This window comes from Taudactylus pleione, unplaced genomic scaffold (assembly GCF_031769625.1).
Source record: "Taudactylus pleione unplaced genomic scaffold, aTauple2 ptg001889l, whole genome shotgun sequence".
In the NCBI taxonomy this organism is placed as follows: Eukaryota; Metazoa; Chordata; class Amphibia; order Anura; family Myobatrachidae; genus Taudactylus; species Taudactylus pleione.
In genome coordinates this window covers 48662-64197 of record NW_028286286.1, presented here as the reverse complement: position 1 = coordinate 64197, position 15536 = coordinate 48662, and the positions used below count along the sequence as shown (strand labels likewise).

The window sequence follows — 15536 nt, the reverse complement described above, 5'->3', positions numbered from 1 at the left end:
TGTGCCCCTAGAAAAGCCCTCCCCCGACATGTGCCCCTAGGAAAGCCCTCCCCCGACATGTGCCCCTACGGAAAGCCCTCCCCCGACATGTGCCCCTACGGAAAGCCCTCCCCCGACATGTGCCCCTACGGAAAGCCCTCCCCCGACATGTGCCCCTAGGAAAGCCCTCCCCCGACATGTGCCCCATGGAAAGCCCTTCCATGACATGTGCCCCATGGAAAGCCCTTCCATGACATGTGCCCCTAGTAAAGCTCTTCCATGACATGTGCCCCTAGGAAAGCCCTTCCATGACATGTGCCCCTAGTAAAGCTCTTCCATGACATGTGCCCCTAGGAAAGCCCTTCCATGACAAGTGCCCCAACGGAAAGCCCTTCCATGACATGTGCCCCAACGGAAAGCCCTCCCTCGACATGTGCCCCTAGAAAAGCCCTCCCCCGACATGTGACCCTAGAAAAGCCCTCCCCCGACATGTGCCCCTAGGAAAGCCCTCCCCCGACATGTGCCCCTACGGAAAGCCCTCCCCCGACATGTGCCCCTAGGAAAGCCCTCCCCCAACATGTGCCCCATGGAAAGCCCTTCCATGACATATGCCCCTAGTAAAGCCCTTCCATGACAAGTGTCCCTAAGAAAGCCCTTCCATGACAAGTGCTCCTAGTAAAGCTCTTCCATGACATGTGCCCCTAGGAAAGCCCTTCCATGACATGTGCCCCTAGGAATGCCCTTCCATGACATGGCTCTACACCCCCCTATACCGCTCCATCCTTTCGCCAATATATATGTGTCCTTTCCGCTCTTACTCAGTAAATTGAAGTCTCTACTCGGCAAAGCTAGTGATGTTACAGAAATCTAGGAACTCTTGCTCCAATTGAGACACAAAGCAAACTGTAGAGGGAGTTACACGGTGTCTCTGCACAAGATGTATGGCAATGACCACCCGCAAATAGGAGCTATGTCTGATCCCAGCAGTAGTAGCTGCGATATACACGGACAGTAATGGAACTCATTTAAGAACTTGAGGCCTGATTCAGAGTTGCAAACATAAGAAAAGAAAGTACAAGTGCACAACTCCAACATTACCAATTATATAGAATACATTATGCAATAGAATCTTGCAATACATAGAGGTTTTAGCATAATCATGGCCATGGTTATAGGCCTACCCACCGCGCCCAGGTAACCTCTGAGGGTAGGTCCCTAACCTACTGGGGTTGAAATCCAGAGCACAGGACATTCAGAGTTGGATGCTAAAAGAATGCAACTGCGATCTCTCACGGATCGCAATTGTGAAAATATGCTAATGATTTACTTACCGTCCAGTGCTTAGAGACGCCCACTAAAAGTATCTCACATTCGCCGCTCACGCACAACACCGGAAATACGGGATGCAGATCAGACGGCCATCAGTCTTCTGGCTAAGTCTGAAGCTGCAGTAGACACAGAGGCGTCTCCAGCTGCCGCAGACACTGACGGTCACCAGACACACAGAGGCCTCTCCTGCTGCCACACACACAGCCGGTCACCAGACACACAGAGGGCTCTCCTACTGCCACACACACAGCCGGTCACCAGACACACAGAGGGGTCTCCTGCTGCCGCACACACAGGCGGTCCCCAGACACACAGAGGGCTCTCCTGCTGCCACACACACAGCCGGTCACCAGACACACAGAGGCCTCTCCTGCTGCCACACACACAGCCGGTCACCAGACACACAGAGGGCTCTCCTGCTGCCACACACACAGCCGGTCACCAGACACACAGAGGGCTCTCCTGCTGCCACACACACAGCCGGTCACCAGACACACAGAGGCCTCTCCTGCTGCCACACACACAGGCGGTCACCAGACACACAGAGGCCTCTCCTGCTGCTGCAGACACAGAGCAAGGACGCAGAGGCTAATTTATGCACAGCCTGAAAACGGTGTGTAAATGTTCCACCACACCTGCGTTTTTCCTCCCACACACGCTAACTACATGTCGCTCACTTTGCAAGTGAATCCTCTGTGCGGGTGTAATCGCAAATACAATCATTGCACGTGCGCAGTGCGGCTTACATGCATTCGTAATGGCAAACAATCGCTCGATCTGCGTAAATATCGCCATTGCCCTTGGGTCAGGCCGTTGGTGTTCTGCGCGGTTATAGCATTTTTGCTCACAAAGCAGAATTTGATGAAACACAGCAAATGAGCCCATCAGTTATGTGTGCACAGTACGCCGGCCTGCAACCTGTGCAGAGACGGAGCGCTGGCCATAATGGGACGAGGAACAGCACATGGACGCATGCCCGAACGCTTCCTCATGGGTTAGAACGTTGTACCTTTTCTCTTCAGAAAGTCTTTTCTTGTGGACACCGGGCTCTGGCGGACTCTGGGGTTCTGTAGAAACTTCACCGCTGTGGCAATCTGCAAGGGCAGAGGGAGAAGGTATGAGAGATGTACATAAATATAAGGAGCATTGTCTATCTGTAATATTACCAGGCTGGTATAGAGATCGGCAAAGCTAAGGTCAGCAGTATGAGGCACATTGGAGTGACTGGTGGAAAGCGTAACGTGCTCCCTGCAGGGGGAACTATCCAGAGTTATAATTATACACAAAAACTCTTTGGTGGGAGGCCCACAGCCTGTGACATGGCAGTTAGGAGCTGTTTGGCTGGTACTTTATCCCACGGTGGGCCACATCAGCCGCAGAAATTTATCAGTGGGGGGTCTAAGTTTCAGAGCTGCTTTTATTAACTTTAACTGGAGACACCCGGACATTGGGGTCTATGTACTAAGCCTTGGTGAGAGATAAAGTGTACAGAGATAAAGTACCAACGTATCAGCTCCTAACTGCCATGTTACAGGCTGTGGGGTCTATGTACTAAGCCTTGGTGAGAGATAAAGTGTACAGAGATACAGTACCAACGTATCAGCTCCTAACTGCCATGTTACAGGCTGTGGGGTCTATGTACTAAGCCTTAGATGGACAGAACGTGAACAGAGATAAAGTACCAGCCAATCAGCTCCTGTCATGTCACAGGCTGTGTTTGAAAAATGACAGGAGCTGATAGGTTGGTACTTTAATCCCATCCAAGGCTTAGTACATCTCCCCCACTGCACAGTGCTTTCTCCTGGGTGGTGCATAACCCAGTCGGTCAGAGTAGACCTCCCACATGAAATGATTGGCAGGTGTCTTCTATAGGTGCCCACACAAGGAACGATTTTAGGCACGATTTGCAGGAAAACGATGCATCGGAACAATACAACGTTTAAAAACGTGCAAATCGTGCAGATTCCAGGAACGATAACGATACGATGCGCGGTCCCGCGGGTCTTTTGTCGTATCTTCAGATCTTACCTATTGCAGGTAAAATCTGGCAATCTCCTTAACGATGCGCTGGAAATCTTTAAGGAGGCACGATAGTCACATTGCACAGTATAGCTTCTGTCCAGGAGTGTCAGTGAGCTGCCCGGGGAGATCGCTGATGGCATTGCATCTATTACCAGTCATACAGTGTGTGGGCACTGTGAGAGAAGTGTCGCTCAGCCCTTCTCATGCCCACATGTGCCCAGGTATCAGCACAGGACGTACTATGGAAGTAACTGTCCCGATCCTGCACATTACTCCCCACACAATTCCTTTCAGAACTTGTTGTGACACAGTTACTACTGCGTCCTGCTATGGATCTCGTCCCATCTCTGCCTGACTCTGTCCTACTGACGCTGGATGGCTATATTCCCTCCTGAGTGCTCCCCCAATTCTGGGGAGGGCGGCTTGCACTCCTGTTATGGTATCTGAAGCCTTTAGGCGCAGAATATCAGTAGGTTTAATGAAAGGGATCATTATTGGAAAAATATCCCTATAATTAAAAGCCAACATACAGCAGCGCTGTACAACATTGGGCAGTTACAGAAAAAGCCACTTACAAAACAATATCATGCTTCAATCCAGGCTTACAATCTATAGGACAAGGCAATGTGTGAGACATATGGCGGGGGGGGGGGGATCACTGAAGAAGAAATATTTGGAACAGAAATCTCCAGGATTAGGGGAAATGATTCTGCAGAAACAGAGCTACTGTAATAAGAGGACGGGCTGCGTAAGACGGTAACTAGTGAATAGGAGAAGATGAGGCCATTATATCATACCGCATAAGGCAAAATACAAAACTGTAATAAAACACAGATAGGATAAAATCTTATAACGAAGACGTTCACTGAAACTGTGGCGGAACATGGGATACGTGCCTTATACCCAGATTGTAAGCTTTTAGATTCTTTACCTATTAGCATAGCCCAATCCTCCAGTCCAGAGCTCACTACAACCCCACCCTGGGTGCCTCCTACCTCTTTGCATCTCTTGTTTCCCTAAGTACGCTAATCGCTGCAAATGTAGGCAAAACTGATCCATCGGACAATGCAATAAACGGGAAATTACCACCATCCAACACATATAACGGACGCTAAGTACATCAGAGCAGGTGTAAGTCAAATGATTAGTTATTACACCTGTGGTGGCGCTGATTCAATTGGGAAATACACTCGGTAATAGGTTAAAAGGTTTGGATGGGGCACATTACTCTCAAAGTGCCTGCAGTGAGGGCATGATTGAGCAAGATGTCATTAGTAATTCATTTAAGGGAAAAGAGGAGAAGGAGCAGTGACTGAAAGCAATTTAGATGTCAGGTAGAGGAGGGGAGGCGTCTTATAGAAAAGCCAGATAAGTGAATTTACATGTGAGAGGGGAGGAAGGAGCGAGGAGGAGACGGAGAGACCCAAAGCGGCAGAAGACGACAGTGAGGAACATAAAAAGTCGCTTTTTACACCGCAACACTCTCCCCAAATTCCTGTGTCCTGTCCGGACTTTCCGGGTGTGCACTTCATGCCAAAAGTGGACCCAGCCTGACCACTGTGTCCTCAGACATCTGGGCCAGGCCAGCACAGAAACGCAGCCTATAAACTCACTAGGAGCTTATGTCATCAGTGAGGCACGAGGCACAAGACTTAGAATAGAACACAGCACTAAAGTTGTCTCTAATAAACGAAGCGTAACCAAATCAATGGCGCTGTTTGGTTTATTTATTCAGTGTTCTCCAGGGTGAAGATTCCAGAGGAAGCGACTATTAGCCGGCTAAGCAGCAGCGCGTCCACCGGGGCCTGAGGGGGGGGCCACAGTTATGGAAGTCATTCAACCCACAAAATGGCTGCACTGAATAAAGGTTACAAATAAGGGTAAATAAACTACACCCAAAAGTAACATTTCTGTGTACATATTCCCAAGCCCCATAAAGTAACAATGTCTGCACATATATGGCAGAAGATATACTGTATTAGTAATTAGGACATCACAAAGGAGTCTCCAGACCATATAAAGGCTGCATGCTTTTAAACAGGTCACAGAAATCCAAAGGGAATGTTAATATCCATAATAATTTATGGTAGGGAATGTAGATATTAAATAGAGGTGCTCACACATATACAACCTATAACACACACAGGTGCATTTTGTCAGAAGCCATTTAACAGAAGTTGTTGGTGTAAATATTACCACACATATATAACTCATATATGAATAGAAGTTTTCCATGTGTTGTATTAACAATTTCAGTTTAGTTCCACTTTAAGCCTGTATGTTATTAAGTGCCAGCAGAAGTCCTGCGCCCGTTATCCCTGGCCAATCACAGGGCAGATGCAGAATGCGGACTGTGGTGTTACACAGGCTGAAGGTTACATTGTAACAGCATGGCGCACGTGGCCCTAGTACTTACCCACGCACACATACATACCACACATACACCACACACACACACACCACACATACACCACACACACACATACCACACATACACCACACACACACACACCACACATACACCACACACACACATACCACACACACACACACATACATACCACACATACACCACACACACACATACCACACACACACACACACATACCACACACACACACACACATACCACACATACACCACACACACACACACACACACATACATACCACACATACACCACACACCACACACATACCACACATACACCACACACACACATACCACACATACACCACACACACATACATACCACACATACACCACACACACATACTACACACACCACACACACACATACATACCACACATACACCACACACACACACACACCACACACACACACACATACCACACACACACACACCACACACACAAACACACACCACACACACACACACATACACACATACCACACACACACGTATCAGAAAAACTGGCGATTTAGCACGATGGAATACGCGCACAACGGAGGACAAATCTAAAGATAAGTCAACAATCGCCTTTCCTATCCTATTATAGAATATACCCCTATGTGTGATTTGTTTCTCAGAATTATGCAGCTCATTTGCATACGTGTTGCGTCATGTAGATAATCTATTACATGCATAATAATTAAGTCACACAGAGATGAAGTTATAACGTATGCAGGAAAGGGGGCCCACACCTCCAAATGTCAGGCTACAAGTCAGACAGGCTGGAGGTTTTAATTAATAAAATACAAATTAACCCCAGTGAAAGAGACAGGGGAAAAGGAATCTCAGCAGACGCAGGGGCTGGCCAGTTGCAAAAAGGGACTCTACACAGATATATATATATATATATATATATATATATATATATAAGATAGATATTTATTTCCCGCCAGGAGAAGGAAGCTGGGGACATGGAGAAGGGGTACGTGTAAGACACATTAATGTACAGCCGCCCCCACCGCTGGAGCGATGTGAGACACTAAGCGACGAGCCAGCGGCAGCAAAGTTTTAGTAAGAAATCAGGTCTGTGTCAAAACTGAAGTGACAAATTTGGTCATCGGTGGCACAAGAAAATGGTTGCAGAGCGGCTGTTAATCAGAAACAGCCATCACACACTGCTGATGCCAGCACTCAGGGAGAAATGCAGGAGGCTAATTATGAGGCTGTATATCTCGCTAAAGGAGCGCGGCTGGGCTGGATCGTGCCAGTAGCAGGAGAAGTCTACGGAGCTCACAGACATCGCACTAGGCGAGAAAAGTCACCACACAGCAATGAGCGATAATATAAGGACAGCATCCTTCAGCTAATCCCACTTCTAGGGACTCCCAGACCCCCAAGATAACAGTGGTCATTATTAGCTTCACTGCTACAGAGAAGCCCCATAAACATAGGCACAGAAAGGAGCTGACCAGGCAAACGCAGGACTATTACTGCTCCATCAGCCGGCCGGGCATGGGGAAAATCACAGGCTGACGTGGTGAGAGAAGTGTTATTATCAGGGAGAAATGGGAGTGAAGCTGGGTTACCAGTGGCCGAGAGCCCCCCTGAGGAAATGAGGTAAGCTGTGGTAAATTTGGAGCTCCGCCTGTTGCCCCAAACTGGGGACGCAGCCATACTGTGTAAGGATGTAATACGGGCGACAATGCAGCTGATCAGGCCCCTCGTGAACTGCATGCTCATAGATGTGCCCACAAAATGGCTGCCGCTGCGTCTACAGACGCCAGGTGCAGCTCAAGAAGTAAAACAGGCAAGTTGCCCAATCCAAAAAGGGGAAGTTGTTGAAATCTGTATTATCCCCCACTTTATCTAGGAGCTTAGTGTGACTCAAATGGTAAAATAATTACTTTTACTTCCCTAATGAGTGGATGCTGAGAAGTCCTACTCAACTGGCTTTTCTACACAAGTGGTGGCATCCAGCAATGTTGCCATGTACGACCACAGGATGCCATCACATGGAGCGGCCAGCCGCAGGCTCTTGGAGGCGTTAATCTAGACAGAAGATTTTAATCCTGATGATGTCAATTAAATAATGTGATCAAGCAATTTTGACCAGTGGCCTAAACTGGGTATCACCAGTGTGGGCCTATCCTTACCGTGATTACACCAGCTGTCCTATTACAGCCTGAAGGCACGCGCTACTGGTGACCAATGTAAAACTCCCAGAAAATAGGCAAAGTTTTCCAAATAAAAATATTCAAGACACCAGAATATAGAGCAGAACGTTATACGAGAGAGACTCACGGTGTGCGGACATGGACACTGAGGTAGTACACGAGTGCCGCTGCTCCTGAGGAATCCCTAGTGCTACCACTGCTCCTGAGGAATCCCTGGTGCTACCACTGCTCCTGAGGAATCCCTGGTGCTACCACTGCTCCTGAGGAATCCCTGGAGCTACCACTGCTCCTGAGGAATCCCTGGCGCTAAAGCTCCTCCAGAGTAATCCCTGGCACTACGCTGCTTCTGAGTAATCCCTGGTGCTACCGCTCCTCCTGAGTAATCCCTGGTGCTACCGCTCCTCCTGAGTAATCCCTGGCACTACGCTGGTCCTGAGTAATCCCTGGTGATACCGCTCCTCCTGAGTAATCCCTGGCACTACGCTGGTCCTGAGTAATCCCTGGCGCTACCGCTGCTCCTGAGTAATCCCTGGCGCTACCGCTCCTCCTGAGTAATTCCTGGCGCTACCGCTCCTCCTGAGTAATCCCTGGCACTACCGCTCCTCCTGAGTAATCCCTGGCACTACGCTGCTTCTGAGTAATCCCTGGCACTACGCTGTTCCTGAGTAATCCCTGGCGCTACCGCTCCTCCTGAGTAATTCCTGGCGCTACCGCTCCTCCTGAGTAATCCCTGGCGCTACCGCTCCTCCTGAGTAATCCCTGGCACTACCGCTCCTCCTGAGTAATCCCTGGCACTACGCTGCTCCTGAGTAATCCCTGGCACTACGCTGCTCCTGAGTAATCCCTGGCACTACGCTGCTCCTGAGTAATCCTTGGCGCTATTAAAATTTTTAAATGTGTGCACATATTCCTTGTTATTCAGAATTAGATTTGTGATAACTTATGCTACCTGTTGACTATATAAGGAATGAGAAATCTCTCTACAACAATATACACAACTCGGAGGCTAATAAGCCCTTAATTGAGAGTAACTAATTGCTTTCACATGTATATGGAATACAGATGCGTGAATAAAAATAAACATAAGGTGTGCAAAGTATATGCAATTACAATGCTTGTTGATCAATGTAACCAAACTTATGTTTATTAACTTTTATCAATGAGGAGACATATAGGAGATATAACGTTTAATTGATATCTTAACAGTTATCATATTTGTGGCAATTGTGTGCTGGAAGGCCATCGTCATACAGCGAAGATTCATTATTTACAATTGCAGTAACCACTGAGCTGCCTGAATTGTATGTGCAGAATGTTTAAGTGTTTTTTCAATATATCATTTTGCTGAAAATGCTTCAAAATTACTACATTTTGCTAATTCGCCCATTATCTGATGGGAATTTCATTATGAATATCTGGATTGTCACAGCAGGGCCTTCATTTCATATAGGAGAATCTTCCTATATGTGCGTCTCTTTACAATTCTTTGTTTGTGTGTTGTATGTCCTTCTATATTTTAAAAGTATATAATTGAAAGCTAATTTTTAATACTTTAAGTAGTGCCCCCCAAAAAAGTGTCTTCAATTTCTTCTGAGCTATTTGATTTTTTAAAAGGATATATTTTGCCTAAAAGATTTGCCTAGATTGGATAAAGCGGCGGGCACGACCGTTACATCACCGATGGATCACATCCACAAAGGAGACACGGCACAGAGTGAGAGGAGAGGAATGGCCCCTATTATTCCAGAGATATCTGTGACGGAGACCCATCACCTCCGCACACTAATCGGAACAAGCTCTGGGCTCTATTGCTTTATCACTCTGTACGACGGTGATGGTCCATCCACAGGGCGCTCACAGACACTGGGCCATGTCTGCCTAAGTACAGCAAACTAGGCACCGCTGATGTTCTCTTAGCAGGAATTCTCTCTTTTTCCTTGCAATAAAGTTTTTTTTATATTTTGGCCACCGAGAACTAAAGCGGCATTAACAGCCCCTTCCTACACCTGTATATTAAGGATTGCACTAATAATAACAGGGACCTAAGTTAAATGACCTTTAAAGGGTTACAGAGTGTGGAGCGAGAGCCAGCGCAGCTCTAGGTTTCCCCCTAGCTGTCATTGTGGGAGCTGTGCAGCAGTGATCACTGTACCTGACTTGGGAAGACACTCGTTTAACCTTTTACTTTCAGAAATTCCAACTCACCATGTACAGAAGTGGAAAGGATTCTGTATAGGGCAAACGTATTGGTGTGAAGAGTGACCTAGGAGGACTCCGCATGCAATAGGGGGGCGGTTGCTGCTATGGAGGAGCTTGCAAGCTAATAGAGGGGAGGGTGGGTGTTCAGGTTATCTAATTATCAGCATCAAATCATTCTAATACACTACCATCAAAAAATAAACAAAGCTCTAAGTAACATATAAAGTGACAATGTAAAGCTAATAAGAAGAGACAGGACAGGGGTGTACCCTGAGAAGAGCTTTGCAGGATAACAGGGCCTCTAGTGTGTACATTTTATTACGCTTCTTTATCATAACAGCTTTATGGTGTTTAGCACAACACACATTATCAGTACTATCTATTATATAATGCTGTAATGTATGGTATGTGTCTAACAGCTTAGCAGTGAGAGCTGCAGGGAGGTCCCACCCACCACAGCTCTCACTGGCGGCTGTCTGGACACCGCAGCCTCTCCTCCCAGCTAATTGGCAGCAGCCCCCAACCCGTTTGCTCCCTTACAGTGACGTTACCCTCCCTGGTACACCTGGCATTTTTTCATCGGTAAGAACAGCCCGTGGTCAGGCTGATAGATCGGGCTTCACCAGAAAACAGTAGGGAAGAGAGTGGGCAAACAGATCATGGTGAAGGGGGGGGGGAGAGATAATGCGAGAAGGGAGAGGTAAATGGGGGCACATGGGTAAAGAGAGAGAGAAAAGGGGGGGATGGGGAGAGCCAGATAAGGATATTACAGGAGGAAAGAAATACAGAGAGAGAGAGATGGCAGAAAAGGGGGCTACAAGGAAAGAGTAAAAACATTAAAAACAAACCTGCAACGCTGTCTAGGGGCCCAGCAACCCGGCAAATTACGAGATATAGTAAAACTAGCACTTTTAGGCTGGCTGGCGACTGAAGAGCATTTTTCCTAAGCGCATACTAAAAATGCTTATAGACTCTCTAACTGTCAGTCAGTAACATCCTATCTTCCTAGTAACTGTCTCTTGCTGTCAGTCAGTAACATCCTATCTTCCTAGTAACTGTCTCTAGCTGTCACTCAGTAACATCCTATCTTCCTAGTAACTGTCTGTAGCTGACAGTCAGTAACATCCTATCTTCCTAGTAACTCTCTAGCTGTCAGTCAGTAACATCCTATCTTCCTAGTAACTGTCTGTAGCTGACAGTCAGTAACATCCTATCTTCCTAGTAACTGTCTGTAGCTGACAGTCAGTAACATCCTATCTTCCTGGTAACTGTCTGTAGCTGTCAGTCAGTAACATCCTATCTTCCTGGTAACTGTCTCTAGCTGCCAGTCAGTAACATCCTATCTTCCTGGTAACTGTCTGTAGCTGACAGTCAGTAACATCCTATCTTCCTAGTAACTGTCTGTAGCTGTCAGTCAGTAACATCCTATCTTCCTGGTAACTGTCTGTAGCTGTCAGTCAGTAACATCCTATCTTCCTAGTAACTGTCAGTAGCTGACAGTCAGTAACATCCTATCTTCCTAGTAACTGTCTCTAGCTGTCAGTCAGTAACATCCTATCTTCCTAGTAACTGTCAGTAGCTGACAGTCAGTAACATCCTATCTTCCTAGTAACTGTCTCTAGCTGTCAGTCAGTAACATCCTATCTTCCTAGTAACTGTCAGTAGCTGACAGTCAGTAACATCCTATCTTCCTAGTAACTGTCTCTAGCTGCCAGTCAGTAATATCCAATCTTCCTAGTAACTGTCTGTAACTGACAGTCAGTAACATCCTATCTTCCTGGTAACTGTCTGTAGCTGACAGTCAGTAACATCCTATCTTCCTAGTAACTGTCTCTAGCTGTCAGTCAGTAACATCCTATCTTCCTGGTAACTGTCTCTAGCTGCCAGTCAGTAACATCCTATCTTCCTGTCTGTAACTGTCAGTCAGTAACATCCTATCTTCCTAGTAACTGTCTGTAGCTGACAGTCAGTAATATCCAATCCTCCTAGTAACTGTCTGTAGCTGACAGTCAGTAACATCCTATCTTCCTAGTAACTGTCTGTAGCTGACAGTCAGTAATATCCAATCCTCCTAGTAACTGTCTGTAGCTGACAGTCAGTAATATCTTATCTTCCTAGTAAAGGGGGCTATCTATTAGCAGATCTTTCTCTAGATGAAAGACAAAAGATTTATCCCTTGAAAATTCCAGAGGCTGCAGTGACATCTGTCATGTACATGACACATTTTTGCAAACGACGAACGATATTGCATGACATCATTCAGGGAGTGGAATTTTTTTTTAATGTTTCTATTAATTTTAATTAAAAATATTGTTCATTGTTCACCGCTTATAAACTGACAGATTTTTCTAATATCTGTCAGCGATAAGCGATAATTGACCAACATGTTGGAGAGACAAAAGACACAATTTGTCGGCCGCGGGAGTGCACATCTGTCATCGTGCAGGGCCTATCCATGACAGATAAATTGAACGACTGAACGATATATCGTTCAAATGTATCTGCTAATGGATATGCCTCTTAACTGTCTCTAGTAGTCAGTCAGTAACATACTGTCTTCCTAGTAACTGTCTGTAGCTGTCAGTCAGTAACATACTGTCTTCCTAGTAACTGTCTCTAGCTGCCAGTCAGTAACATCCTACTCCTAGTAACTTTCTGTAGCTGACAGTCAGTAACATCCTATCTTCCTAGTAACTGTATGTAGCTGTCAGTCAGTAACATCCTATCTTCCTAGTAACTGTCTCTAGCTGTCAGTCGGTAACATCCTATCTTCCTAGTAACTCTCTAGCTGTCAGTCAGTAACATCCTATCTTCCTAGTAACTGTCTCTAGCTGTCAGTCAGTAACATCCTATCTTCCTAGTAACTGTCTCTAGCTGACAGTCAGTAACATCCTATCTTCCTGTCTGTAGCTGTCAGTCAGTAACATCCAATCTTCCTAGTAACTGTCTCTAGCTGACAGTCAGTAACATCCCATCTTCCTGTCTGTAGCTGTCAGTCAGTAACATCCAATCTTCCTAGTAACTGTCTGTAGCTGTCAGTCAGTAACATTCTATCTTCCTAGTAACTCTCTAGCTGTCAGTCAGTAACATCCTATCTTCCTAGTAACTGTCTCTAGCTGTCAGTCAGTAACATCCTATCTTCCTAGTAACTGTCTCTAGCTGTCACTCAGTAACATCCTATCTTCCTAGTAACTGTCTGTAGCTGTCAGTCAGTAACATTCTATCTTCCTAGTAAGTGTTTGTAGCTGTCAGTCAGTAACATCCTATCTTCCTAGTAACTGTCTGTAGCTGTCAGTCAGTAACATCCTATCTTCCTAGTAACGGTCTGTAGCTGTCAGTCAGTAACATTCTATCTTCCTAGTAAGTGTTTGTAGCTGTCAGTCAGTAACATCCTATCTTCCTAGCAACTGTCTGTAGCTGTCAGTCAGTAACATCCTATCTTCCTAGTAACTGTCTGTAGCTGTCAGTCAGTAACATCCTATCTTCCTAGTAACTGTCTGTAGCTGTCAGTCAGTAACATCCTATCTTCCTAGTAACTGTCTCTAGCTGTCAGTCAGTAACATCCTATCTTCCTGGTAACTGTCTCTAGCTGTCAGTCAGTAACATCCTATCTTCCTAGTAACTGTCTGTAGCTGTCAGTCAGTAACATCCCATCTTCCTAGTAACTGTCTCTAGCTGTCAGTCAGTAAGCATTATGTCCAAGGGCTGGTATCATTGTCACTGTCTCCATAGACTAACATGTGTCCTCTTGTATTTGTAAGTTCTCAGGCATCGCAGGCAGCCATCTCCCAAGTACCGGCATCCCTAGCAAGAACACTGCTTAGCTGATGAGGCCCAGAGTAGCCAGAATGTTTTTAACCTTCATTTCAAAAAGGGCTCAGTAGAGCGTTTCCCAATGGAGGTGCTCGGGAGCCAATCCTGTGAAACACTATTACTGCACTGGTGCTCAATACGCTGCCTCCTTATCATAGCAAAGGATAAATCTCCGCTGACTGTGATTCTCCGTGTCAAGGAGATAGAGAGACATCTCCAAGATCACAGGGCTCATCCGTGCAATTACCAGCACTCCTAAACCTCTCTCTAAATCAGCGGCGTCCCTCTTTATCGCAGCTCTGGCCGCACATGATATAAATGGGTGATCGCCGGTCAGATTACATAAATAATCCAGGCCATGTAACAGAAGGTTCTGTGGATCTCAGCGGACCGGGGGGGGGGGGGGGGGGGGCACCGGAATGCCCCAGAAGGGTCTCAGTAGTCTCGTTCCAAGTAATGGACACTTTATAAAGAGCAATAGACACAGAGTTCTGATACCCTGACAAGTAATATAGGAGATTGCGCAGGACCTACGGTAAGTTATTAGAGGTCACAGAGAAGGCTGTAGGCGGAGTCACTACGTTATATGTCACAGAAATCCTGTAATATATAGTAGTGGGAGAATTATTCCTTATAATGTGATGACATCAGAACTCACAAATTATTATAGATGACATCATACCATTTCTACAGCTATTATGTACAGCAGTCTATACAGGTACTTGTGTGTTATATCCTTATTACAGTGCATAACAGCAAACACGCTGGGGAGTGTTACTAAGGACCTGACACTATTAACAGTAAAAAAAAATATTCTGCACATCTGCGATGTTTGCAGATTTGCGCAGAAGCCGCACTGCACTTGTACTTCTATGATGTCACTCGCACTGATTAGGCAAGAATGGGCGTCCATCAGTCAGTATGTGGCCCAGAAGGTGAGTGACAGCTGCCAGGGCGAATTGTAGGGGTCTGGAAAAAGAAGGGTCAACACTGCAAATATTCACTCTCTGCATAAATGTAATGTAGTTGTCACTAAAAGCCTCTGACACTTATGTAATGCTGTAATGTTACCTCAGTATACCATAGTAATATCTGACACTTATGTAATGCTGTAATGTTACCTCAGTATACCATAGTAATATCTGACACTTATGTAATGCTGTAATGTTACCTCAGTATACCATAGTAACATCTGACACTTATGTAATGCTGTAATGTTACCTCAGTATACCATAGTAACATCTGACACTTATGTAATGCTGTAATGTTACTTCAGTATACCATAGTAACATCTGACACTTATGTAATGCTGTAATGTTACCTCAGTATACCATAGTAACATCTGACACTTATGTAATGCTGTAATGTTATCTCAGTATACCATAGTAACATCTGACACTTATGTAATGCTGTAATGTTACCTCAGTATACCATAGTAACATCTGACACTTATGTAATGCTGTAATGTTACCTCAGTATACCATAGTAACATCTGACACTTATGTAATGCTGTAATGTTACCTCAGTATACCATAGTAACATCTGACACTTATGTAATGCTGTAATGTTACCTCAGTATACCATAGTAACATCTGACACTTATGTA

At 45.7% G+C, this 15536-nt stretch overlaps 1 protein-coding gene across 1 annotated transcript in view; it reads right to left on the bottom strand.

Moving 5' to 3' along the window:
* PEX14 (peroxisomal biogenesis factor 14) overlaps window positions 1-15536 on the bottom strand; it is a 142157-nt gene that overhangs the window by 84198 nt on the left and 42423 nt on the right. Inside the window, exon 2 of the mRNA XM_088465166.1 lies at window positions 2318-2402. The gene's annotated coding sequence lies outside the window, so the exon portion shown is untranslated. The remainder of the gene's footprint in view (window positions 1-2317; window positions 2403-15536) is intronic.